General features: G+C 48.9%; 1 protein-coding gene across 1 annotated transcript in view; it reads right to left on the reverse strand.

Moving 5' to 3' along the window:
• INPPL1 (inositol polyphosphate phosphatase like 1) overlaps positions 1–27,188 on the reverse strand; it is a 1,017,870-nt gene that overhangs the window by 896,983 nt on the left and 93,699 nt on the right. The window lies entirely within an intron of this gene.

Consider the following 27,188-nt stretch of genomic DNA (forward strand, 5'->3'; position numbering starts at 1 on the left):
GGCCTACAGGCCCACCCCCATGAAACAACACTGGAACAAGTAGTCCACCAGCAGTGCCCCACAGTGCACTAGCCATTCAAACTTTGCCCGCATTCATACTATTTTCGGACAGATGGGGCATTATAACCCACAACTGGTGGGCACAGTGGGGTCACACCCTGGGACATAGTTCAACTTAACCTATACCGTTTGGACTACTCAGAGGGGCACAGGATATCTCGGCCAGCCTACTACTGGACTACACACTGCCGCCTAGAAAAGGGTAAAGGCAAGCCTACTATCATCTATCTCCCTCTCTACCTGTGGTGTTCCCCAGGGGTCTAACCTCTAGCCCTGGCTTTTCAACCAATACCTGGCAACTCTTGCCCGCTGCATTGCCATTTTCTGCTCAAATTTCCAGTGTTATGCTGACGACACTCAACTCATTTCAGGCTGCCCTCGGCCACCTCTTCTCCCTCTCTCTCTCATCTCCGACTGCCTTACTGCCATTCAAGATTGGTGTTCCGCCAATGATCTTTGTCTGAATGCCAGCAAGACTGAGATCCGCCTCATCAGCACACCTTCTCCATCCTTTCCCCTCACTCTCTGAGCGGCCTCCCTTGGCCCTCCTCCTACACCCACCTGCGTGGCTAAGTATCTCGGGGTCATCTTTGATTCCACACTTTCCTTCTCCGCCCACATCTCTAATGTCTCTAAAAAATCAAACATCCTACTGCACATCCTCATAGGTAATCTACCCTTCCTCTCATTCCCCCAGAAGCTCACCGTCTGCCAAGTTCTGGTTCTCTCTAGGTTGGACTACTCTCTAGGTTGGACTATTGTAACAGCCTCTTTCTAAACCTACCTGCCTCTACCCTCTGCAACTAATCCAGAACAGAACTGCAAGACTTGTTCTTGGCCTCAAGCCCTGGGATCGTATCTCTCCAGCTCTGAAATCTCTCCATTGGCTCCCAGTGGATGCAAGGATTAAATTCAAAAACCTCTGCATTGTCCACAAGGACTTCTGGGGCCTGGGCCCAAAATACCTTCAGCTTTCACTCCGCAAATACCTCCCCTCTCGAGCTCTTCGCTCCTCTACCTCTAACTCCCTCAGGGTCAGTCGTTTTTCAAAGAAACGAGCTGGGGGTAGATCTCCGTCTTCGGCTGGTGCCTCCCTCTGGAATAGCCTCCCTGCAACTCTAAAACTTGAGGAGAACCACCTCTGGTTCCGCAAACACCTCAAGACCTTCCTCTTTGCTTCTTCCTTTGCCCACCCTCTCCCCTGCTGATCTGTTCTGGCACTGTGCACCTGGCCACCATCTGTCCGCCGGGCCCAGGAACCTGCTCACCCTGCCACCCGCACTGCCTCCGAGCCACCTCTTGCACTGGGGTCTGTATCTGTACCCATACAGACCCCCCCTTTTTTTTCCTGCACTTCTGCTGCCTTAAACCCAGCACTTGCTGGCTGCTCTACCACTATTTGTTGCCTTTATTATTTATGTATTTATTATTAAATATCTGTTTCTCCTTAGCTCTGCACTTTCCACTTCTCCCCCCTTCCATGCACTTTTTCCCTCCCCCTCTCCCATTCGCTTGCGCGTTCTCAATGTCACTGGGTCTAGTAAGAACGTTGTTTTGTTCTGCCTCGTTTCCCTCCCTTGCCGCTCTCTGAAACACTTAGTGTACGAGCGCAATAGAAATACAATATATCATATCATACTCTCATGGAGTCATATGTGAACCTGGGAAAACACTGCAACACCCTCCCCCCCCCCCAAAAGGGTAGCATGGATCAGCTGCCGGCACATAATACAACACAAGAAAATCAAATCCTAGCAGCGATAGCCGCTCTGAGATCCTCACTTGAGACTAAAATCGATTAAATCAAGATCGACATCCATCTTCTTCAACAGGATGTCGGACAGCTTGCTGAAAGGGTCATGTCTGCTGAGGTGCTTCTAAAAGGAAACCGCCTATAGCACCAAAGACCTGGAAGTGAGGGTTAGAGATCTTGATAGACGAAATCCAACACTAGAATCGCTAGTGGAGGACGCGGAAGTCAGGTTACGTAGAAATAATGTGCGTGTGCTTGGGCTGCCGGAGGGAACTGAAGGGCCAGACCAGACTTCCGATTGAAAACCTACTATCAAAGTAGATTGGCCCGATTCCTCCAGAAGAGACTACCACCTGGGTCATATCCCAGACCAGTGAGCGACAGAATCCTCAAATTGCGTGACAGGGAAGTAATCTTGCAATACTCCAGGGAGGGGGGTGAGATACTACAGGGCAGCTTGAAGATTGCTATCTACTCAGGCTATACACCTGCGGCACAGAGAGTCAGGAACACATTTGTGCCTATAAAAGCAAGGCTCAGACAGCTGGGACTTGCGTACATGCTCATGTACCCGGCGAGGCAAAATAATTCTATACAAGGGCAAGGTGCAATTCAGGGACAGTCTGGATGTAACAATCTGTCAAGTAAGAACAGCACTGATCTGTGACACGCAAAGGGCTTATTGGCTCCCTGTTAGTCTGCTCGGAGTGCCGAGTCACAACAGATCATCGGCTGTGGCGAGAATACTTTGGAGGATGAGTTGATTGTTACAGATCCCGCACACTTTATTGGATATACCTTAAGGAAAAGGCAGAGGCCCACTGTGAGTTAACTTCATTTTCCCCACTGTGAGAATGAATATGAACACCATCACCACTATTGTACTTGCAACTTCGGTGTGGGTGAAATCCAGTTACCCACTGTCAGTCCCATTCACCCGCTCCTAGTTAATACTAGGCACCATCCTGTTGCCGTTTCCCTTACCTGGTACACAATGGCCGAACCAGGCCTTGGAGGTACAGGACTGCCCGAACAACCTGCTGTTGTTGGGCAATATGTTTAGGTTTCGCCGTTAATGTGTTTTTTTCTGTTTAGTTCATACATTGAGGCTCACAAAGGTCCCCGTCCTGTAGATTGGAAGGGCCGAGAGCATGCTAGCTCAGGGTATTTTAAAGTTATACTTCAAGAGACGCATCTGCTCTCCGAAGAACAGGAGGCGCATACTCTAGGTTTGCCAGAGGGGTGCTCACTTGGATTGACGGATCGCTGCTTTTCCAGTTATTGGGAGTGGAGAGGGACAGTGTGGGAAGATACGTAATCGTTAGGGGATACCTTGACAACAGGGAAATCTGTATCGTCAATTCGTACTTCTCGAATCACAAAATCCCTGCACACGTGCACATGCTATGTAAGCTTGTTGCTACTAGGTGCAAAGGGTTTATGTTATGCGGTGTAGACTCTTTAATTGTGTTAGAGACAGAGTGCTCGATAGATCCTGCATGCTCCCCAAGCAGCTGCCCTTCCCCGGCCTCTGTTGCACTAAATGGGATGCTTATAGACCTAGATATGGTGGATGTCTGGAGGGAATTGCACCTGGCCATGAGAGGCTATTCCTTTTACTCGCCCCCTCATATACTGCACACACGCATGGACTACTTTTTTGTTGGGTTAGGGCAGCTCATAGAATTCAGTAGTGGGGAGTACATAGGTCGCACAATGTCTGACCACTCCCCCCTGATGATTGATTGGATCTTTAAGACTCCTAGACCCGTATCCTGAAATGGCACTTGCCCGTTAGCGCGCTGGCTGGCGCGGCCTTTAAGAAGTCGTCGTCAGATTTTCTAACTGAATATTTTGAACACAATGTTTGGAGTGTGGAAAGCTGAGGCACCATCTGGGAAGCTATGAAAGTAGTAACTAGGGGCAATGTTATAGCTACTGCCGGGGGCATTCGCCGAACACTGCAAGAGGTCTTAAGAGTCCACAGAGGAGGAAATCAGAACATTGGAAACCCAAAGCCCGGGACAGAGGGCTACTGAAGGTAAATTGGTGGAAGCCCACTCCAGGTGCCAGGAGGTGTGGGGGAGACTATCCAAATTTGACTATGCCACACAGATAGCTCGTGCCCATGTAGATGGGGGATAGACCCGGGAGGTTGCTAGCATGGCTCTGTAGGTGTGAACAACCCAGGCCCCCAAGCACACTGTTCCACGATGAGTGTGGAGCCCCATGGAGATCCCAACAGGCAATCATTGACATCTTGGCTTCCTACGACACTCAGCTATACAGTCACAGCAACCCGGTTCCCCAAGAGGACATAGACAAGGCCCTCTCACTGATACAACTCCTGAGTCTCTCGGATGATCAGCGAGCCTCCCTGGAAAAACCCCTTACCACAGAAGAACTGTGCAAGGCAATTGACTCCCTTTCTACTTGTAAAACGCCAGGTACTGATCCCCCAGAATTTTACAAAACATACAGCTCTACCCTGGCCTTACTACTCCTAAAGGTTTTTGAAGAAGCCTATGACCATGGCATGCTCCCGGCGGGCATGAGTGAGACCATGGTGATACCTATGCCTAAACCTGGCAAACCAATGGATAGATCTAATTCTTACCGGCCTTTGAATAAATGAAACTATGATGTGAAGATACTCAGAACTGTATTGGCGTGGCGACATGTCTCCGTAAAGTCATCACTGCATTGTGCACACTTCCTAAACTGAGTTTGTTCCCGGTCGTAGTACTGCCCTGAACCTTTGCAGACTCCATATCACTGATCAAACAAATCCCTGTGAGGAACTCTATGTGGTTGCATCCCTCAAAGCTATTAAGGCATTTGACTCAGTCTATATGGAGTGGCTTATCGCTTCATTGTGGGTGGCTGGGCTGGGGGAGGGCTTCCTCTGCTGGGTACGACTTGTACACCTCCCCAATGGCTAGACTGAAGTCAGGTAAACCTTTACCTGAAATATGGAGTATACAGCGGGGAACCCGCCAAGGCTGCCCCCTCTCACCTATGCTGTACACATTAGCCATGGAACCCCTGGCTGCCTTTTTGCACCAGGAATACCTTCTTCAGGGAATCACAGTTGGCGGCACAAAGCATTTGATATCGTGTTATGCTGAGAGAGATCTCTCTCCCTCTCTCATTCTGGAAGTACTGGACAGATTTGCAGTACTATCCGGGATCTTTTTTAGCAAGCAAAGGTCCTGCCTCTTCCCTCTGGCTGGCCTCAATGGGGTGGACATGTCCATTCTGCCAGACCTTGGACTCCATTGGGCGACTCTTTTAGATATTTAGGTATCCAAACCATGCACACCCCAATAGATACGCATATGAGTAACTCTCTGGGTGGTGGAGGGCCTTAAGGAGGTCTATTTCATTCTGGTCTCCACTACCGCTGTCGGTTATGGGTAGAATCGTCATTGTTAAAATGATAGTTCTTCCACAATTCATGTATAATTTTACGAATGTCCATCACTATATAGGAGTTGCTTTCTTCTGCTTCTAGATTCACTATTCAGAGGTTTCCTGTGGGGAGCAGGTCATCATAAACTGGCCCTTAACGTATTAAACTTACCTTATAAAGATGGAGGGGCACAACTACCAAAGCTTGAGCTCGATTACCTAGCTGCTGAACTGAGTTTCGTCTCCAAGGGGCTGGCTGACACCCCCCACTTCTGAATCGCTGTTGCTACAACTGGTGGCCCCATTGGCCCCATTGGTCCAGATCAATGAAAGTTCTCAAAGTACGCTGACCCCACTCGCCCAATGTGGTAATAGTGGTAGATGTCTGCACAAACAGAGATGACCTGGTAAATGCAAAGTGCTGGGGGGACTGGGGGATTTTACGTATGGTGGGGGGGACACCTATACAACAATGGCCAAATTTAAGGATACAGATAATTTAAAACAGTCAGGATTGCCCAGAGGTCAGTTTGTTAGGAATATGAAAGTGATGAGGGTGGTGAGGCGCAGGTGGCCCGCTGATTGAGAAGAAACAAACAGTGTACCTGGGCACTGATGTACATGTTGGAGGACGGTTGAAGGCACGTAGCCCGGCGCTCTACGGCTTCTTGCTGGCAGGCACCAGGGACCCTGGCTTGAAACGGAGTGGGAGACAGATCTGGGCTGTGACCTCACTGACCAAGTGAGATAGAGTGCTTGACATTCCCCAAGAATGTATCTCGAAATGTTAGGTTTAGGCTGCTCCAAATTAATGCGCTTCATCGCACATAGATGACCCCTAAAAGAATGGCTTAATTTAAAAAGGACACACAGTCGACATGCCCCTGGGGTCACCAGGACACTGCGGGCCTCAGTCATACATTTTGGAAAGGTGTCAAAGTGCAGGTTTTTTGGTCCCAAACTGAGCAGGCTTGCAGGGCGGCCGGTGTTCTTAGATACTCATGAGTCGGCTAGAGTGTCTGCTGGGCGTTTATCCTAGGCAAAGTAAATATAAATAGGTCATCAAGTTCATGGACCTTACACCCACAATCGCAAAACGGTGAATCGCCATGTCCTGGAAGTTACCTAAAGGCCCCCCCAATATAAACTCTGGCTTCTAGACTTTGAAACCTGGTGCGATGCAGAAACAAAAGCGTGGGCATGGTCATTACCAACCCAAGAAGATGCCCTTGCTGGAACTTATGAAGCCTGGAAATCTGTGGTAACCACCATGTTCCACCCGTCCGATGATAAACCACTATGAGAGATTAGCCTTACTCACCTTTAATAACGCCACAGCACTATAGCCCCCTTGCAACTCATGGCACAGGATACCCTGCGGGTTTCGCGCTCCCTCAGTCGGTGGCCATATAACCCTCACAATGGGACATTGTCCCTGAACCAAGAACACTAACTTGAGCTTAAAGATGTATGCGCCTGCTATATGTAGGGGCAGTTTATTTCTTGTTTTGTTATCTTGTTTTGTTCAAAATCAGTATGTTTGCTTTAATTACGTACATAACAGTGATAGTGCTGTAAGCAAGATTGTCACCCCAAGGTAAGCTGCATTAATAACTGTATTTCAATGTAATTTGAAAGTGAATAAGCACATTTAAAAATAAAATGGAGCACTGGAGCAGCTAGTGAAGAGATAGTGGATGCCATCGCATCCTCTGTGTTAACCTGCTCTGCTCAAGACAGAAGTCCAAAGATGCTCTAGGAGGAACACTTCCAAAGTTGTAGGGCACAAGACCCAAGCAGTCGCCACCACAGCATGGCATGGAGGCCGCTAGTTCCTAGTGATAGTTTCGACAGTCAAAGTTTCGAATGCCAAAAGTTTCGACACAAAAGTGCCTGAAAAAAAATAAAAATAAAAAAAATCGGTTTTTAATAACATTTTTATGGGGGTTCCCTCCGCCAAAGCCACGTTTTTTTTCAAAGACTTATTTTACAATACAAAATTAAAATAAACCCTTTTGATATAAAAAAAAACAAAAAACACATTCTAATTTTTTTTTTTTCCCCGGCACTTTTGTGTCGGAACTATTGACGTTCGGAAAGTATTGTTTCGATACTTGGACTGGACACCGAGGCCGCTCTGCCATGCATTCAATGCTACCACCAGGTTCTGGGCCAGGAAAAACACACACGGGGAAGTCCCGCCAATAAGTCAGCAGCGCCGCGGGGAACTCTACTTTTGACGCACTGCCTTGCCTCCAATGAAGCTCGAATCCCACCCTACACACGTGGGCCTGCGCATCTCTGGATTGAACGCCTTCGGAGGAATGAGTTGGGGCGGCAAGCAAAATGCACGTATGCACCGTTCTGATGTGCAATAAATAGATTGGTGCCGAATAGCCATTTTGCAGCCCTGTGGAAAAACCCAACTGCAGCGGTTTCACATCCAAATCATGTTACGCATTTGTCGTATCCCTATGCCAACAAAGGACCGTGGCTGTGGCGAAAGGATCCATTTATAAAAGATCTGCTCCGACAGTGCCCAGCGCCCTTCACTGGCACTGCAATGAGTCAGAAGCCACATGCAAACGACCTCGTTTGCATGCCCAGCACACAGAGGCCTGAAGTCTCTGCAAAGAGAAGGCGGCGTTGGGCCCAGAGTGCAATGTTTCCATGCCACGTCCGGAAGCAGCCGCACTGCATTCCGAGAAGCATGCAACAGTGGGGGGGGCTCACGCTGTATCGGCACTGGCGACGACATACTACGGTTGGGGAGCGCAAACGTACTGAAAAGTGTTATGTTTGATCAATGCTGGAAAGGAACTTAATTTACTGTGGGATCCCACTAGCAACTGGGGAGGTGGGATCCCACTAGCAACTGGGGAGGTGGGGATATGGGGGTTGTGGCAAGACGGCGATCTGGAAATTAACCCAAAGAATGTTACTAGCTAAGTATAAAAGGTGCACACCTTTTAAACCTAAAAAAGCTGAATGTAAGTATTTACTGAAGAGCACAATGCTAACAAGCGAGTTCACAAGCCCCCTGTGCAGAGTGGTTTGTAGGCAACTGTCTCATGCCTGCTCCCAACGAAGATCTGGGTTCGAATCTCATTTAAAGCAATCTGAACACACTTAAGTAACCCAACTGAAGGGTGCTAACGGATGTTGACAGATCTAAGGTAAGATGTTTTGCCAGATCCTGGATCTAAGAAAACTCTGCCCATTGCTAGCACTGTGGTTATTGCAAATTTAAATTACGATCTACCAATACAGAGCCAACCGCTGCAGAGTTCCCTTTACAAAACAGCTGCAGAGTTCCTATTGCAAAATAACACATTCTCAGGAGATCTGCCACCCTTCCCTCTTCTGGGTATTGGCTAGTGATAATTGACTCTTGGCGAGTAAAACATGTGGAGAATTAAGGGTGCAAGTGACTTTTATGGCTGGCTAGTAGCTTGCAGCTTGGCAGGTTTACCCCTGCTCTTCTTGTGGGTTGCCTTCATTCTAATGTTTCTTCTGCGTCGACAGCGCCAGCACCAGCCTCCATGAACGGCCATTGATGGCTGCAACATCTGCACTGGGGCAGGTCTTGATCAAGTCCAGTGCTGCTGTTTATTTACAAATCAAAGGTGAAAAAAAACCACTCACGCTCCGTGCTTGGCCAGTAAAGTTCACAATAATTGTCCAGCTACAAAGTGTCCCAAAGTCTTCAACTGCTTGGTATTCCAGTTTATTGTCTGGTATTTAAGTTGTCAGAAACCGCCAACACGTGTTTCGACTAAAAAGTCTTTTTCAAGGCAAATGGGTTTTTTCTACAGTTTATCAATAAGTAGATTGGAGCGTTCCTTTGAAAACAGGAAGAGGCGGAGCATCCGTGAAGTGACTCCATACAGAGCACCTCACCAAAACTTTGACTCCGAGGGGGGCGGCTGGCTTTAGCATTATCCATATCATTTAATACTTACTTTGAAGGAACGCTCCAATCTAATTATTTATAAACTATAGAAAAAACCCATTTGCCTTGAAAAACCCTTTAGTCGAAACACGTGTTGGCTGTTTCTGCCAACTTAAATACCAGACAATAAACTTGAATGCCAAGCAGTTTAAGACTTTGGGACACTTTGTATCTGGACAATTATTGTGAACTTTTACTGGCCAAGCAAGGAGCGGGAGTGGTTTTTTTCACCTTTGACTAGTACATGTAGTGGTATCAGGGTTAACCGCATACTGCTCACCAGACAGCTGGCACACCATACTCCTATCTTCCCAGCGCAATAGGACATTGTCCATCTCTAGTTCAGGTTTCTTAACTGTTTATTTACATTTCAGGATTTGAACCTAGCAGGGTCTCTACAAAATGTTGACCTATTTTAACGAACGGAAAGCTAGAAGGCTCGCTGAAATGAAAACCGCAAAACTAATACCTAGTCACGGTTTTAATGCAGCAGGAGTTTTTTAGCAGAGCGAAAAGAAAAAAAAGAAAATAATAAAAACTGTTCATCCGTGCTTCATAATAATTCAGTTCATTTATCTATATACAGGGAGGAAAATGCTATTTTGATCCCAAAAGAATATACAATAGATAAGAAATCAGATTTGACAGGAAGCAGTGAGCTTCTTATAATGGGGTGAGTACGAGTCACATTCTGACCAGGCCGTCGAGGGGAGTTAATGGAACCATCATCTGGGACAATACATGGGTGAGTTTATATAGATTAAAGGACAAATCAACATTAGAGATGTTTAAGTGCAGGTAGGTGGTACGGCCAGCTAGGTTAGGATTGTGACATGATGGAAGTATTAGAGTGTAGGCAGCGACAGTGAGGGACACAGGCTGATTAGAGGTGAGGGAAAAATGTTAGCTAGAAGGCAGATGAGAGGTAGGCCAAGAGGGTAACTCGGAGGCAAGGAGGTAGGATTTTAGTTTGGTTTTGAACAAAGTCGTAGCGGACGGTTTCTCAGATGACCAGAACGCAAGTGAGAGGAATTATAGGGAGTGTGAGGAGCCACAAAGGTAGCCGAAGAGGGAGAGCAGAGATTACGAGAAGGCTTGTAGAGCTGGAAAGATACAGTGGTATCTTTCCACAGATATATTTGTGAACTAGGAGAAGAAACCTAAATCTGGACCCCGTTTTGATCGTCAGCCATCCAGCCTGGTGAAAGTACGAGGAAGTAGGTGTGACATGAGGGAGTCCGGAGAGCATCCTAGTAGAAAAGGTAATCATCTCGTCATAAGGTCAGAAAGCATAATTGGGAAGACCAAAGAGTCTGCTGGTACAGTAGTCCAGTTTCGAGAAAAGACAAGAGTGGTTAAGAGATGCTTGGCGGTGTCTAGAGGAAGTAGGCGCCTGGTTTTCCTAAATTGTAGGAGGTTGAAGCAAGCTGTAGTTAGTTTTAGAGTATACAGAGAAGGGTCATAGATGACAAAGATGGGGAGAATAGGGAGAGTGTCAGGTGGGAACTGCATAGGCAGGGGAGGTGATGAGCGGGTCTTTGGCAGGCAAGACAAGCACCTCTCTTTTGGTAGAGTTTTACATCATAGAGTTGCGAAGCCATCTAATATTTGATGGCAGAGAGACAGTTGGAAATGTTGATAGGAGGAGGGTCCAGGAAAAGAGAATTCGATTTTGGTGTCGACCACAAAGTTGGTACAAGAACCCAAAGGAGATTAGTGCCTCAAAAACACAGGTGCAGATTGTAAAGAGGAGAGAACCGAAGCGAGCCTTGTGGAACACCAACAGTGAGTTGTGATGCGTTGTTCCAGGAGACCGAGAATTGCAAAGTGCCAGGTAGGATTTAGTCCAGAAAAGGGCTCCAAGTAAAGAGAGAATTAAGGAGATGAGAGTGATCAACGAGGTGACAGGCAGCAGACAGGCTAAAGAGAATTAGGATAGAGGATAGGTTGGAGTGCTTAGCAGAGGGGATGAAGTTAAAGACATTCATAAGTTTCCATGGAGTGACAGGAGTGCAAACCTGCTTGTAAGGGGGTCTCGACGGTTGTGTATGCATAAGAAATTTGTAAATCGGTTGAACACAATCCTTTTTGAGCACTTTAGAGTAGTGCAGTGAAAGTTAGCCAGTAGTTTCGGGTCAGCCCCTTGCTTTTTGAGGAGGGATGGCCGTGGCAGTTTTGCAAATAGAGGTACAGGTTGAAGAGTCTAGTGAGATGAGAAGCCACTAAACGGTCAAAAGGCTTGACTAGCTAAGGAGCAAGCAGGTCTGATGATTGGGTTAGCCCTCATAAGAAGAGATAGGACGTCTTCAGTATTAGTGTGACTAAAGTGGGAGATGGAAGTAGAGGATGATGGTAGAGTAGGCGGAGTCTGGAACATAAGAGGGAGTGAGAGAAGGACACGAGGGAGTCCCTCATTTAAAAAAAGTCTTTGCAGCAAAGTATTCAGCTGGATCATTAGCTGTGGGAGTGGAGTGGATAGCCATAGGTTTAGGAGAAGTAGGGAGTGTTTACGGTGCCCCATTGCCAGCGAGTATGGTTGGATTGAGGTTGAGGTAGAATTTAGTTTTCGCTCTATCAAGGGAGGACTTGAAAGAGTTCAGGGCAGAGGTTGTTGCACGTCCTCATGTGAGTGTACGCCTACATTTGCGAGGCAGTCGACATTTGTCTGTGCAGAGACAGCGTATGAATGGAGTGAACCAGGGTTGAAGAGGCAGAGACTGGAGGGGTTAATGTTAGCAGTGGGAAGTGAGAGGAGAATGCGTCATAGTAGGGACTGTAAACTGGAGAAGGCAGCGTTAGTGGAAGAGGCATCAGGTGTGAAGGAGAAGGGCGAGAACCGTAGGTCCCAGAGAAAGGAAGGAATGGCAAAGAGTTTAAATTTCCGTTTAGTAATAGGTGAGGCAAGAGGTGATGGGAGGAAAGGAGATGTGGTAGAAACAATGGAGTGATCAGCTAGGGGTGGTGCGATAGTAGTAGTGTCAGAGAGAGGTGGAGATGAAGAGATCCAAACAGTTACCCCCGGTAGATAGGTTATGGATCGAGTGGAGAGCGTGGTCACTAATAAAAGACTGAAGTTTAGATTGCTGAGAAGTGGTTGGAGAGGGATGATTGAAGTCTGAAGAGAATGAGGTGTTTAGTGGAAAGTAAATCGAGGCGTTGCCCAAGTTTAAAGAATTACCCAGTTGGGGGCACCAGATAGCGATTATGTGATCTGAGTGAAGTGGAGCAATAGTAGAGATTGTGAATTCAAAGAGGATGGGGCATTGGAAATGTGTGAGACCGGAAAAGAGTATGTGTCCGACAGCTCCCTCTCAGTCAGACAAGGAGAGTGACTGAAGGATAGTTTGGAGTTGTGTAGGGCTGCCAGAGTGGCAGTGTCAGATGGAGAAATCCAGGTTTCAGCAATAGCTAGAAGGTTTAAGGAAGAGAGCTGGAGTGAAAGCAGTCTGTGATAAAGGAAGTTTTGCTGCAGACAGACTGAGCATTCCAGGGTAGAGAAGTTGAGTCTCAGAGGTAGATAGGTGTTAGAGGAGGTATCAGTGGTCGAAGTCGGTGGGAGCACTGCACCTCTACTTTTATTTTTAATTAGATTTTACTGTTCCTATACTTTTATTTAAAGAAAAAAGAAACCATTCCGAAATGGTTTCGTTTTGAAATAAAAAAAAGTGTAGGAAGAAGGTTAAACATGCACTTCAGTGTAGTGCACTGAACGTTTCCTTAAACAGCGGCGCATTTGTTTGGGGATTTGGCAGGAGCATGGGAGGAGCCATGGGAGGGCCATGGCGATGGGGTTTGTGGAGAGTGGGGACAGGCCAGCCGGGCCCATAGTTATGATACGATATATCATATGGCATTTATAACACGCCCATACACAAGTGTTTCAAGGCACAACGAGGCAAGGGAGGGGAGGGGCAACAGATGGAAGACAGAGACAACGATCCTACTAGGACTGGTGACATTGAGATCGCCAAGTGCAGGGGGAGGGGGGAAAATTACAAGGGGAAATGGGAGGGGGCAGTGCACTACATAGGATAACAGTAAAATAAAGACAATAAATAAAAATGGACTGTCTCCCAAACTCGAAATTCAAAGTAGCAAACTTTCCACCTCTATTAGAATTCGCAGGGCAACATCTAGAGTTGGGAGAGTCCCAATTCCCCAAGTTCCCACCAGCTCTTTGGTATCTAGTCAGCACAAAGTCTGAGTCGCCAAGAGTCACTGATTCCACGGCCAATGGCTAGTGGCAAAGGCAAGTTTCAATGCATGAGAACTTCTAACTTACAAAGAATTGGGCCTTACATAAAGTTACCTTTGTGGAGCTCCACGTCTAACTTCACTTATTAACACAATGCAAAATGGAGCTCAGTTGGTACATGGACCAGAAAGGCCTCCAAAAAAAAAACGTGCACACTGGCTTTGTCAAAAGAGCAGCCATGGTTGACAACACAAAGCAGTCTGCATGGACTCTTCTCAAAAGTCTATTGCTAAGAACTTGAATTGCTGGACAAAGTTGTATGATATTTTTCAAAGAAATATCTGGCACAGACCCACACATACTTGATATTTTGGGGAAAATTCATTGAATGGTTCGAAAGTTATTAAGAAAAACAAGCAGTTTCCAGCCTACTCCCATTCATTTTCAGAATGTATAGGTTTTTGCTGCTGAAAAATTGGCTTCGCTGCCGAATTGACCATGGTCAATTCGGCAGCGAAGCCAATTTTTCAGCGGCCAAAACAGCCCTAATTTAAAAAAAAAAAAAACACCCACCCTCTACTTAGCTTTTTGCCGTCCGTGCATTTTTTTACCCTGTAGCGTCGGATCCGTCCTTCCTATGCAGGTCAGATCCGACGCCGCAGGGTCAACTTTTTTTTTGTTGGGTCCCCCGCCTCCAGACCTCCGGAAGTGGGAAGGACACCCCTGCTACCCCCAAAGGCGATCACTACCAAACATGGGGAGCTGGGGACACCACCGCAACCCCCACTCTCCATGTTTGGTAGGGATTACCCAAATTGGTTGTTTCAAAACGACCAAATGGTACTGGCCGAATTCGGCCAGTTGTACCATACGTTCAATTTGAAACGACCAATTTGGGTAATACCATTTTTCAACAGGGAAAATAATGCTTTCATTGAACATGTGTAGCGCGAAAACTACTGGACAGACTGGCATAAAATAATAAACTAGCTGGGCGCAAAGCATTGCAGACAGTCCTTTTTTGGTTTAGTGTAAATCCATCCCAAAGTTTTTTTAAAAATATTAATGGAGAAAGGGGTTTCACAGTACCAAAAACCTTTATACATCTCTCATGGTGTACAGAGACTTTACAAAAATGAAAATCCAAATTTCTTTTGCTCGATGAAGATTCCTATTGTAACCCCATGAAAAGCTGAAAAATAAAAACGGGCTCAAAAAGATGTCTGGAGGAGGGAAAGAGGGGGGTTCGTGTCAGATTTGAGTTGGGGAGGGGGAAAGAGGAACAAATGTTTTGTTAAATACTTTGGCTGGAGAGCCTGTTTTGAAGAAGACCATTTTCATCTTACCAGGAATATCATGTGGGATGCCCGCGGTAACATCGTAAGATAATAATCAGATAATAAGTGTCCCAGGAAACAGTTGGGCCAAGGGGAAAAAAGAAGAGGGTCAGGAGGAATTTACACAGGTGTGGGGGTGAACATCAAATCGAAGAGGGGTGCACATGGAGAACACTATTCTTTATTGAAAATTAAAGTGCTGAGTGATCGCTGGCAAATTTTGCATTTTCGCAGGAACGAGATTACCTCAGCAATAGAAGGGGGAAGTCACCTGGATCACGGTTATGTTTCTGTGAGAAACTGAGGGGCCAAAATCTTTCATGCTAACTGGAGCAGAGTGGACCGTGGCCAGTGGGATGAGGTTACTGACTCATGAGGGGAGAGGGGCTTTATACCAAGTGGAGCAGAATGGACAAAAGGATGGTTTTAGATCTAATATCCGCACTATTTTTATAGGCCATTTTGGAGCAGCCTGCAACTGGTGGGACTGCCAATGATGGGAGGGGGTGGGATTTATCCCTCAAACCCCCGTTTCCCTCCACCGCCCCCTGGAAAAACATTGCAACCCCCACCTTCCTAAACACACTGGTTATCGGCGGCCAGAACGTCCCTCTTCCAGACCACTGTGGAACGGCCGGTCAGCCCCTGCACTCACTCTGTGTGCGGCATGGGGCTCAGGGTGCAGCCTCAGCGGTCTGCGGGCAATAGTATGCAATTATCTTTGCCCGCAATCAATAGATCACAGGCAAAACACTGTTTGGCCAGTGGGTATATTATCACAAAACCCTTGAAATTCTTTGAAAAACACTTTAGTTAAGAAAGAGTTAAGATGGGCCACCCTACCTCAACAAAACCCATGACATTTGGTGGGTGTGGTTAGTGACAACAACCTTAACTTGGAATCCACCCCACCACTCGGCACAGCAGCACATACATACGATCATAGCAGGGATCAACAATGACATCAAAGATGACATCATGGGGGAGACTAAATTAAGATTGGCATCACTTCCCACATCCAGCGAATTTCATGGGCTTTGTTGTGAGAAGGTGGGTCATTTTAACATCATCTTAAGTGTTATCATTGACTATGTACATATATAACTAATTAAAAAGGATGCTCTAGTCGCAGTGCAAAAATCCCAAACCACAAACATTCGAATGCTATGGCCAGCTATGCAACCATAACTCACATCCCCACCATGCACTGCTCAAGCTGACACCACCACACTACAAATGACATCATCGATGGCAGCTCTGATGTCACACATGACATCTCCAATACACAGGCTGATAGAAAGTGCTTACTAGGGGTTTTGCTTCGGGTATTCCAGCCAACATGTAGGGTGATGGACAGGCTTCTCGTGAACTAGGCCATGCTTCCGAAACAAACTTCTCCTAAGAGAAACAGTCTACTAAAATTATGTTGGGAATATATACGTTTTTTATACATTACCATAGGCCATTGGTATAGCATCGAGCTTGGACGAGCATTCCTCAAAACGTGTAGTCTGGAAGTAGAACTACACATCCAGGCCTATCGGAACTGAGAGTAAAGCTAAACTTGGGAGTCAAAGTCCAAATATACTATAAGCACTAGGCATGTGTGTGGCTGTAGGAAGCATCGGTACATGCACATCTGATGCACATTAAGGAACATCTGGTAAAGGGCAAATGAATACGATGACAAAAGGCATGAGCCTAGGATTAGTATCAGTCATCAGACATATTGGGTACAAGAACATTGGCCGCCTGAGCACTGCTTAGAAGCATAGTGTATGTACACCATGAACACAGGCCCAACCATTCCTTCCCCAAAGGTTAAGACCTGCATGTACAGCCCTTTACGTACATCCTTATGTGATGTTTGCTCTCAGTAGGGCATTGCCATTGTGCCCCTCTGCACCCTATATTTAAAGTGCCACCAATACATATGATGCAAGTGGTGCGGTCATATGTGAGGCCATAAACAAGGGCATCAGAAATGGCATTCGATGTCGCGTGTCGCTTTGAGCAGTACATTTTGGTGCCAGGTTATGGTTGTGTAGCTTACGATAACTGGTGAATGAATTTCTATGGGTTCTAACGTTTGTTCTGCAAACATAATCACCCTTTAACAAAAGTTTATGTTCACTAAAAGTGAATGGTTCTTTAATGTCATACAATATAAAATCTAATAAAATCTACAGCATCTACTATGCACATTGGTGGGTTCTTTGCACGCGTCATGGCTTTACACCATAGCCCAAACTCTACCCAGCTGCCTGAAAAGGCCATTGTGCTTGTCCTGCAGCCAGGCCAGCTGAGCACTTTACTCCTATTGCAGCTCCGCGAGCCAGCAGCCAGGGCCAGTACCCACATAACCCCTAACCTGGAACATTTTGGCTTTCTTAAACGGTCAACTACCCAAAAGTAGCCAAAGGGCCTGGCCTGCAACCAGACAGAGTGGTCACTTCATCCCCATAGCGTGTCCATGGGCCACTGACCATGGCCTTCAGGCAACCCCAGACTCTGCAAAGCCACCCAAACTAGCCCCTGGGGCTGGACTGCCACTTTACCCACCGTCAGGCCGTATTGCCCAGGGCATGCCCTTCACCCATCCCACAAGGCTCGCATACACTGCCATTTATAAGATTTTGGCGACACACTTTGCCGCTTCTGAATCCACAGATCCGGCAACTACTACACATGCAACACAACTAGCTTTCCAGATGAAACTCTGCTGCCGGTAGACCAGAGTAAACCTGAACTCGCATAAAGGTTAGTATTGTTTTGCTAAGTGAAAACGGAACATTGGAATCTGGGTCTGTAGCAGCTGTCGCCCGCTGTATCCTACACCCCACCCCCTTCTGTTGCCACTGAGACGCGCTCCATGCATCTGTAATGTTCAATACCGCTGTAAAGCACTCCGATGCTTCTCGAACCTAGGTCTGCGCTCCATAAATCCCATAATAATGGGAACAGATATGATAGGTTATTTATAATACCCAGAGCTTTCTAAGCGCAGACCCTGGGATCGAACCTGTGCTGCTCCGCATCGTCTCGCTTCCAAAGCGAGCACGTTGCCCCTGAGCTATCCTCCCGAGACGAGAACCAACTTTAGGGGGGGGGGGAATTCCGTTCACAGAAGTTACACTGTATGTTGGCACTGTCATCATAAGCCCTCTATTGGCAGCGATTATCGAGACGGAGCATGACCAGACAGAAAATGATCAATCCTCTTTCTGCAGGATTGGCCAAATTGCCAGGAGCTGGGTGAGGCCTAGAAGAGCCTGCTCAGCTTCACACCAGATCGCAAGGGATACTCTTCACTTCATGCCACATGCTTACACGCATCTACGTGTTTGGGATGGTTTATAAACTTGCATTAGGACACATGTTCGACATTTTTTATTATAGGGGGTGGGGGAGGTTTAGTTCTGCCACCAAATATATAGAATATTATTTACCTACCGCCCCCCTCACAACCCTTTATCACCCTTTCCCACCCCCCCAAAACATTTGGATGGGAATTTTCTGCAAAATACCCGTCGGAAAAAACGGGTGTCGGCAAAAGGACGCGATACCATATACAATGGCAAAACAGTGAGTGCGTCATCTCATGTTGAGGTTAGTTTTGTTACTCACTAAGCACTAGCGCCTCAACACACGTTTATTCGATCCCTGTTCAGGTATTGCAGTGTGGCGTGGGAAAGGGCAGGGCAGAGACACGTGTTGCCCTTCTAGAGAAGCAGTTCCCACCCAGGGATGGGCTACCTAGGCCATTTTGAGCTGGATGAGGTTTCCTTCTGCAATTAGAATGGCTCGGGGGGGCCTCTAGCAGTCAATCACTGCAGAAGGGAAGCCCCACATTCGTTTTATGTGTACTCCACCAGAAGTAAACAATGTGGGGGTTTTACCCAAGATGACCTATAAACCAGGGTTAGAAATACCACTACTAGTCAGGCCTAAAACCAGCACACCATTTCTCACTCACCAAGAGAATCATCACTGGACCACGGCGAGCGGCAACTGCACACGCAGGCCTGCCATAGACCCCTTATTAAATGAGTGGCCGACCCCCGCCACTCCACTGTGAGATTAACTCATCGGCCTGAAAGGTCGCGGGTAAAGCAATAAGGAGGTGTAGTCCTGTGATGCAGTATGTTGTAATGTGTCTTACAAGCTGAGTGGATGACATCACTGCTGAATGGAATGTAGTGATGTCAGTGTGAGAGGAGTGTTGGTGTGTGAGGGTTCTAAGCTTGGCAGTTGGAGTTATGCTGACTTGGAAAGGACATGCCAATGTTTTTGTCCCTGGCTTCGAACTACAATAAATCTACTTAATAACTTACCTGCTGGCTCGGGTGTTCATCAGCTTCCAAGTTATTACACTGGCGACGAGGATGGGATCCTGTCGAGGAGGGGACAGTTCAGAAACGGGAAAACATTGCCCTCCAGTGAATCCATGTCCATTGGCCAAGTTGTCAGCAAGTTGGAGCCCAAGGTGTTTTAAGTGGGCTGTCTAAGTTTCTTCAGCAGGCCGGGTGATGCTGAAGTTGGAGCCGGGTCGGCACTCATGTCGGGGTGCTGTGTTTTTTTACCAGGTTGCTCCAGAAGCTGCCTTGCCCAGTGACCGGGTGGTGCTGGGAGGTGTTGTGGGCAGCTGTTAGGCACACTTGTCGGTGTGCGGGTGCAGATCGGCACACATATCAGTGTGCATTGCTGGGTTTGTGAACCCAGTCTCAAGGACCTCTTTGCCCCAGTGACCGGGTGGTGCTGAGGGGTGTCTAGCGGCACGCTGTCCGGTGTGCCACGCTGTAAGAAGAGGCTGCGTGCGTCAAGTGGTGAGCTCCGTTGTCCAGCGGTTCAAGTTCCGTTTTTGCGCTCCGCGAGTTTCAGCAGGAGTGTCTGACTGGTGCCTTGGAGGATGGGGGGGTCGGAGTACCCCCGCCAATTCTGCCACATCCGCAGTCTTCGGAGACCCTGGGAGGACGGCCCTACCAGCCATGCGGCCGGGAGCTAAAGGTGCGTTTGCTCGGCCATGGAGGAGGGCGTCAGAAGGGGAGTGCCCCGGCGCCATGGACTCTTCGGGGCCAGAGGGAGTCAAGGCGCAGGAGACGTGTGGCTGTGGCCGCGACTCAGGCCGAATGATGACGTTGCCTCTTATCGAGCCTGCGTTCCGGCGTGGCAAGCTGGAACGCGGAAGCGTTTCAAGAGGAGGGGCCGAACATGCAGAGTTGGTCACGTTGCTCTCGCGAGGGTGTGCGTTCCAGCGTGTGCAGCTGGAACGCAAGGAACGTTTTTTTTGTTACGAAGCACTTGATGTTCGGGCACCGGCAGAGACACACAAGCGGACAGGTAGCTTACAGGAACGCGGACCGCAGTCAAGAACAGCTGAACAGTCTTGTGATATGGATAAGGAGAAGGCGCGGGAGGACATCTGTGTTCGGTCCAAGTTCCCCAGGACTAAGGCGGTCGAGGATTATGTTCCCCCCAGAGTAGAATTCGTGTCAAGAATGCTCCAGTGTTTTGCGGCGTTTTTGGGACCCTGGAAGAGTGGGGGTCCCACGGTTGCTGTTGGGAGGGACATGCAAGACCAGTGGCGTCCAGAGTATCAGTGAGGAGTTTTGTGTCTGAGGTAGTGTGTGTTGATAGGTAGTATGTGGCATGGGCCCGTGTGAGAGTTGTGTATGGGTGATTGCTTTTTGTTGTATTGAGAAATTGCAATCTTGTGTGCTAATGAGATGTTGTTGAGTGTGTTCCTGCATTATTTTGCATTAAATTGCATATTGTTTTCTCTCATTCAATGATTCTTTGCAGGTGGAACTGTTCAATACTTAACATGTTTTCTTGCAGGTTGGATTTCCATTATTGGGGTACGGACTCGTGGGTGGGGGCACTTGCGGGTTGAATTGCTTCTTTAAGAACAGTATTGTTTATCGTGTGCTGTGAGTATTTTTGATGCACACAGTTATCTTTTACCAATAATTAACTGAAATGATGCATTTTACACAGCATTTTTGTATTTGAACATGTGTGCAATGTTTTGCGTGTATGCCACCCATCCTGTTTTTGGGGGTTTGCATATGGTGCGTGAGGTGAACATTGCGGTGTGCAGGAGTGGGAGTGGTTGGTTATTGTGGCGTTCTGCTGTGATGCAGTAGGTGGGGACTGGTGTCCTCAGTGGTGATGAGGCTGGACCTGGGGTCCATGGTGAGTGGCGAGTGGCGAGTGGCGAGTGGCGAGTGGCGAGTGGCGAGTGTGCTGCGTTGGTGCAGTTTGGCTGGACCAGGGGTCCATTAAGTGAAGTGTGCTGCGTTTTGCGTTCGCAGGAGGCTGGACCTGGGGTCCATGGTATGTAGTAGGTGTGCTGCGGCTGGCAGTAGGCTGGACCTGGGGTCCAAGGTTGTAGGTGTGCTGCGGCTGGCAGTAGGCTGGACCTGGGGTCCAAGGTTTGTAGTAGGTGTGCTGCTGGTGGCAGTAGGCTGGGCCTGGGGTCCAAGGTATGGAGTGGTGTGCTGCGGGTGGCAGTAAGCTGGACCAGGGGTCCGTGGTGGTCGTGTGTTTGGTGCGTGTCTGGTTCAGGTGGTTGGTCCTGGCTGTGTTCCGCATTCTTGCGGGTTGGTTCTCTATGGTTCAGGGTTTTGTGGTGTTGTGGTACCCTTAGGGGTGCTGTGGTGAACTGTTTCGTTGTTGTGCTTGTTGTTGCTCTGTGAGCTGTGTGGTGTGTGCCCGGGGGTGGCAGCCCTGGTGTCCTAGGGGGCAGACTAGGACGGGAGGATGTTTGTGCACTGAGGGTTGAGGAGTGTTAGGTAGTTAGCTGTTGTGGACGCTGGGTCGTGGCAGGACCTAGGTTCCAAGGGGCAGTTTGGAACAGGTGGAGGTGCGTAGTTTTTTTATTTTTGTTTCTCGAAGGTTGTCCAGTTCTGTTTATGGAAGGAGTGAGCCCTTTGTAGACTGCGTTGGGTTCCTCTCTGTTTTGTTATAAAGGGAGGAGTGGAAGTGGTGTAGAGTTGGGCGTAGGACTTGGTATAAGGGTTTGGTTGACACATATGTGTCATGTTGCCCTACGTGTTGGCACAGTTGTTAGTATCCTGGGGGTGCCATGTAGGTTTTATTGGGTTCTTATTCCTTTGGTGGAGCAATTTCCTGTTTCCTTGGTCTTCCTTGGAGTGTCCGGAGTTTTGGTGTTCTCTGGGGGCAGTTTCTTGTCGCCAGTGGCGTTACTAGTTGGTGCATTACGTGCTGGCCACACGTACATGTAGGGGTTTTTGTCTAGTGATGGTTTTGGTGTGATCATTCTCTGTTTCCAACAAAGTAAAGGAGGGAGAAGTGTTGTAATGTGTCTTACAAGCTGAGTGGATGACATCACTGCTGAATGGAATGTAGTGATGTCAGTGTGAGAGGAGTGTTGGTGTGTGAGGGTTCTAAGCTTGGCAGTTGGAGTTATGCTGACTTGGAAAGGACATGCCAATGTTTTTGTCCCTGGCTTTGAACTACAATAAATCTACTTAATAACTTACCTGCTGGCTCGGGTGTTCATCAGCTTCCAAGTTATTACACAGTACAGCAGTGGCTTGCGATCTCCCGAGGGCACCAGGCTGTACCCGGAGGTTGTCCCTCTGCATTTCAGCTCCCAGCTGCGAGTCCCGGTGATCCACAAACGTACGGGGGGGGGAATTAGCTGCAACAGCTGGCCGCGGAGAACAATCAGCGGGGCATTCGCACAGGTCACTCGGCAGCTTTTCCTGGGGGGGGGGGCGGCTCTACCAGCCCCCGGTGGCATGTCAGAGGAGTGAAAGCAGGCCACGCCATCTGCTCGGTGGTTTCTGGAGTTAAAGCTCCGACTCGCATGGGGAGCTCGGTGCTCTAATCACACGCTCATCCCCCTCCAGAAGTAAAGCGCAGAACTATAAAACAACTTGCACCAAAACATATAGATGAAGCCGATAACATTCATGGCATGGAGGGCCTGCCCTCTTTGTAAGCTCAGCAGCGGACAGGCCAATAACACCACTTTGGAATGTGGCCCCCGCTAGGACCAGCCTTCTACATGTGCAGGACTGCGGGATCTGGTGACAACATGCCATCGCCTACCACTGCTGCGCTAATGACGCACACATCGTTGTCACCGGGTGTCCTAAAGTCAAAGTAATGAATGGTGCATACGGTAATAGGGGAGGTCTGTCTGAACCATACAGATTGAACCTTGTTCAATCTTTTACTTATTGCGGGTTAATGCGATAGGTATTTTGGCATTGCTCTGTTGGGTTAAAGACTGAAAGTATATTAAAGGAAGTGGAGCATGTCCTGATGAGAGCCTGAATACTGGACTAAGATGGTGGGGCAGATGATGCAAGTGGGCCCACAGAGAAGGGCTGAAACACAGGGTGTCGACAGTTTTTAGATCGGATGGTGATATTTTAAAAAACACAAATCTGGGGGTTGTGGCCTGGAGCGCCGATGATACGGTCACTCTCCTGATGGCCTCCGTGGGATGCCGGCTGCACTTCACACCTTGAGACGGTTCCAGTAATTATTTTTATGACCTAACCATTGGCGGCTATGTGTAAGGATATGGGGCCTCGACCGGTGCAGTTTGAGGGGCAGTAGTCCCCAGGGAAGGAAAAATTAAGACCTGGTTGCCCCGCTGCCTCCCCGCCGTATCATTCAAAATGGCAGGCAGAACTGCATGACCTGCTGGCCTGTGCCGGGGAGAGGAGGAGTGAAGGAGTCTGTGGCCCCTTTGGGTTGCATTGCAACGTCCTGGCGAGGGGGCGCCCCCGGATGCTTCCATCGTTACCCAACTTCGAGGATCCTGCCTCAGCGAGCACCTGATGTAGAGGGCCAGGGGGTGGGGGGTCCCTGCGGTGACTCTCTGCCTGTGCCCATGCCCTGGGTCGGGGATCCGAGACTTGGGGCCTACATCAATGAGTCTTCGGAGACCATAGTCCCCAGGAGGGCCTACGGATTAGCCCGCGGCCTCCCTGCCGAATAATTCGAACGGCAGGCGGGACCTGCGATCCTACGAGGAAGTCTGCAGCCACGCTCTCCAAGCCGTGCTGCCACATCCAGCCAACAACCCCAGACCTGGAGGCTCTGAGAGGGCCCCCTGATCACGTCTGGAGAGGGGAGAGAAGATACGCTCCAGCCTTGGCAAACACCCAGCCAGCGGTAGGTGGTCCCCTACAGCAGCCCTCTGTAAACAATTACGCCTGCTCCCCACTGAGCCCGCCCGGACTGCTTTCCTCCCCCAAATCCCACCCCCCGGAGGAGATGGGCTCTGGTGCGGGTGAAGGCACGAGCAGCACTAGGACCCGGCTGGCCTGAACTGTTGGAGGAGGAGGGGCCTGCATGATCTGCACCCACCCCCCTCATCTCTACCATCCAGCTTCTGGACACCGGGTCCACCCGTTGAGCCCCTCTTGTCTGCCTCAAATATTCTGGTGGGGACCGCCACCCGCCCATACCCCCCGACTCGGACCGTGGGTGCACTCAACCTGAGGCAACAAAGAGTGAACCTGACACAGCGGCCGGTGGGGCAGCATCTGGGGCCTGAGGGGAACCAAACCTACCAACCCCCCCACAGCTGCCCACAGCCACCTACAATAAGTGTCCTGGTGGACCACAATCTGGACTTTAGCCAGGAAATCCTGAAGCCCAGCTTAACACGAAGCAGTGCTACTGATTTGACCAGGACCCCCCTCTGCGGCCGAATCCCCTCTCTAGGCTGAACATAACCATCGCACACAAACAGCCTCTGGGAAGCCTGGCAGCCTCACTTTAACCCAAGTCTCCCCACAGCTGCAGCTGAATACGGTCTCTCCCTTCCTCCTCTTCGCTTAAGCATCTCCTGGGGTGCCCAGGCCCACTCTTCAACTCCCCTCTCCTCCCAGCTGGCCCGGGCGGGATATCCAGCCTAACCAACGACTCATAAGTGTGGGGTCCTTCCCCCTCACTAGCAATTCCACCACCCCCTCGGACCACAGTGCTGCACTCAAGCTCGCCACACCTACTTCATGAGTGGAGAAGTCATGGCCAAGCAATCTAAGTCTAATAAGAACACGGACATAGCCACAATGCTGCTATAGGCAGAAAAGGGGAAGAAACAGAACCCCCCCCCCCCCCCAACTCTGCGCCACAGATGATCACGGAAGACAAGGGGACCCTCGCAACCAGAAGTGACCTACTGGCTTTTATGGCTGATATTAAATCTGAGTTTAGGTCTTGCATGACTGAACTTTCTACAAAACTAGAGCACACCGACCAGAGGGTGACGGAAGCAGAGCAAAGATTGGGGGAAGTCGAGGATCAAACCCAATATCACACTACGGCCCTAGGCAAAATCCAACATTCCATTAGGGCCTTACAGGACAAATGCGAAATCTTGGATTTCAAACAGGACGACTTGGAAAATCGAGCCTGACCCAATACCCTATGAATTCGGGGTATTCCTGCCTCGATCCCAGATCAAAACCTAAGGCAATACGTGGGGGACCTCTTTCAGTCCTTGCTTCCACACCTGGACAAGTCTCAACTCCTGCTGGATCGCACCCATGCCGGGGAGTGGAATCGGACCCCCCCACCCGATGTTATCACCAGGGTATACTTTTTCACTACGAAAGAGGCCATCTCATCAATCAGTCGCTCCCGGGACGAGCTGACCTTCCAGGGCTCTCCCCTCCAAATTTACCAGGATTTCTCCCTTCTCACGCTGCAAAAAGAAGGTCCCTCCGACCCCTGACTCTTTCTTTACAGCCAGCAGGTCCGTTACAGATGGCTCTTCCCAACAGCGCTACAATTCACCTACAAAGGCACTTTGAGGATTAGCCACCTCGAGGACGCCAAACAAATCATGCACCCAACTTCACCCGGGACCTCGTCCCCTATGGCTCCTGAGACCACCACGCTGAGAGTCCCAAGAGACAGGAGGAAGAGATAACTTAACACTAAAGGAAGGCTCATAGGCAAGTAGACAGGAAGCTGTCAATCTAAATGCTGGACCCTACAGCCACTGCTTGCCTATAATCCTAGTCGGCGCAGCTCTGTTCCTCCTCTAGACCTGGACCTCTTTCGCCTTGCTAGAACCCCACCTACAAAGAAACAAAAGAACCGTCACCACGCTCATGGCAGCGGGACCCCCCCACGACTCCTGCCCATTTCCGAGGTACAATCCATCCACAAGTCCTTGGAATGCCACACACAGTGTGATCTTACTTTCAGCCATGTTGGCGCACTACGGTTACCTGGCCCAGTTGGCCTGGGGTGGCGCCAGACCTACAAAGCTGCCCCTCCCCGTTGGTTAATACCCAGCCTCCACGTTGGAGGCATGGGCGAAAATCCCAAGAGCAGGATTGTAAACAGCCTCAATCTCTCTCAAGCCATGGCTGATTCATACCCAACCCACTCCCCCCGCTTGAACCCAACAGCAACTTTGCCCCCAAACCTAAATCAATCTTACAAAAGCTCCAAGATGAAGATGCAGCAGTGGCCCTGCTCCAAGAAACGTACCTACTACCAGCGGACTTCGGGCGCCTGCGTTCGCAACAATTCCCAAAGCAACTTATCGCCTCAGGCGGCACCAAGAAAGGAGGTACAGCGGTTCTCTTTAGGAAGGGGCTAAACCCCCACATTCTGAAAACAAAACTCTGCTCACAGGGGCGATTTGTGGCAGTGAAATGCCTCCTGTTAGGCCAACTATATACCTTCACTTCGGTGTATGCCCCAAATACGGGACAAGTCGCATTCTATGAAGCTCTAAGTGCCACGCTGGCTCCCTTTGCAGAGGATCAAATAGTAATGGGAGGTGATTTTAATGGAGTCCCAGACCCCGTAAAGGACAAATCACACCCAGCTTCCTCTGGAGACGTCACTCTGGCCCTCGGATTGCTATGCCTATTTAGGACCCTAGAGGTGGTAGACTTGTGGCAGGTGCTGCACCCCTCAGAGACAGATTTTTTCCTTTTACTCCTATGTCCACAGAACGTTCTCAAGAATCGACCTCCGTTAGACATCTCCGCAAATGCTCACCTATACCAATGAGGTATCCATTGGATCAAGAATTCTATCCGATCATGCCCCGGTAACCCTGGAGATCTGCATTCATGACCCAGCCCCCAACGCCCAACGCAGATGGTCACTGTACGACCCAATACTTAACGAGATGGCAATAAGAGATGCCATAGCAACATCAATTAAGAACTTCTTCAAAGAGAACTCCAACAAAGACACCTCCCTGGCAAATACCTGGGATGCTATGAAAGCGGTCATTCGGGGAGAACTAATAGCTTGAGGAGTGGCATATCGTAGGAACAGGCGGCAAACTTGCCTGTCCCTCGAAGAACAACTCCGGAAAGCAGAAGACACTCCTAAGGAAAAGGGCTGGTCCCCCAAAACATAACGAGCCATCCGGACTGCACGGAAATAAAATCGAGGCCCACTACACTGAACACACTGTGCAATTACTGGCAAAAGCCAAACAATAAAAAGGAGCAACAC

The sequence above is a fragment of the Ambystoma mexicanum genome, chromosome 7q, assembly GCF_040938575.1.
Source record: "Ambystoma mexicanum isolate Mex_15411 chromosome 7q, UKY_AmexF1_1, whole genome shotgun sequence".
In the NCBI taxonomy this organism is placed as follows: Eukaryota; Metazoa; Chordata; class Amphibia; order Caudata; family Ambystomatidae; genus Ambystoma; species Ambystoma mexicanum.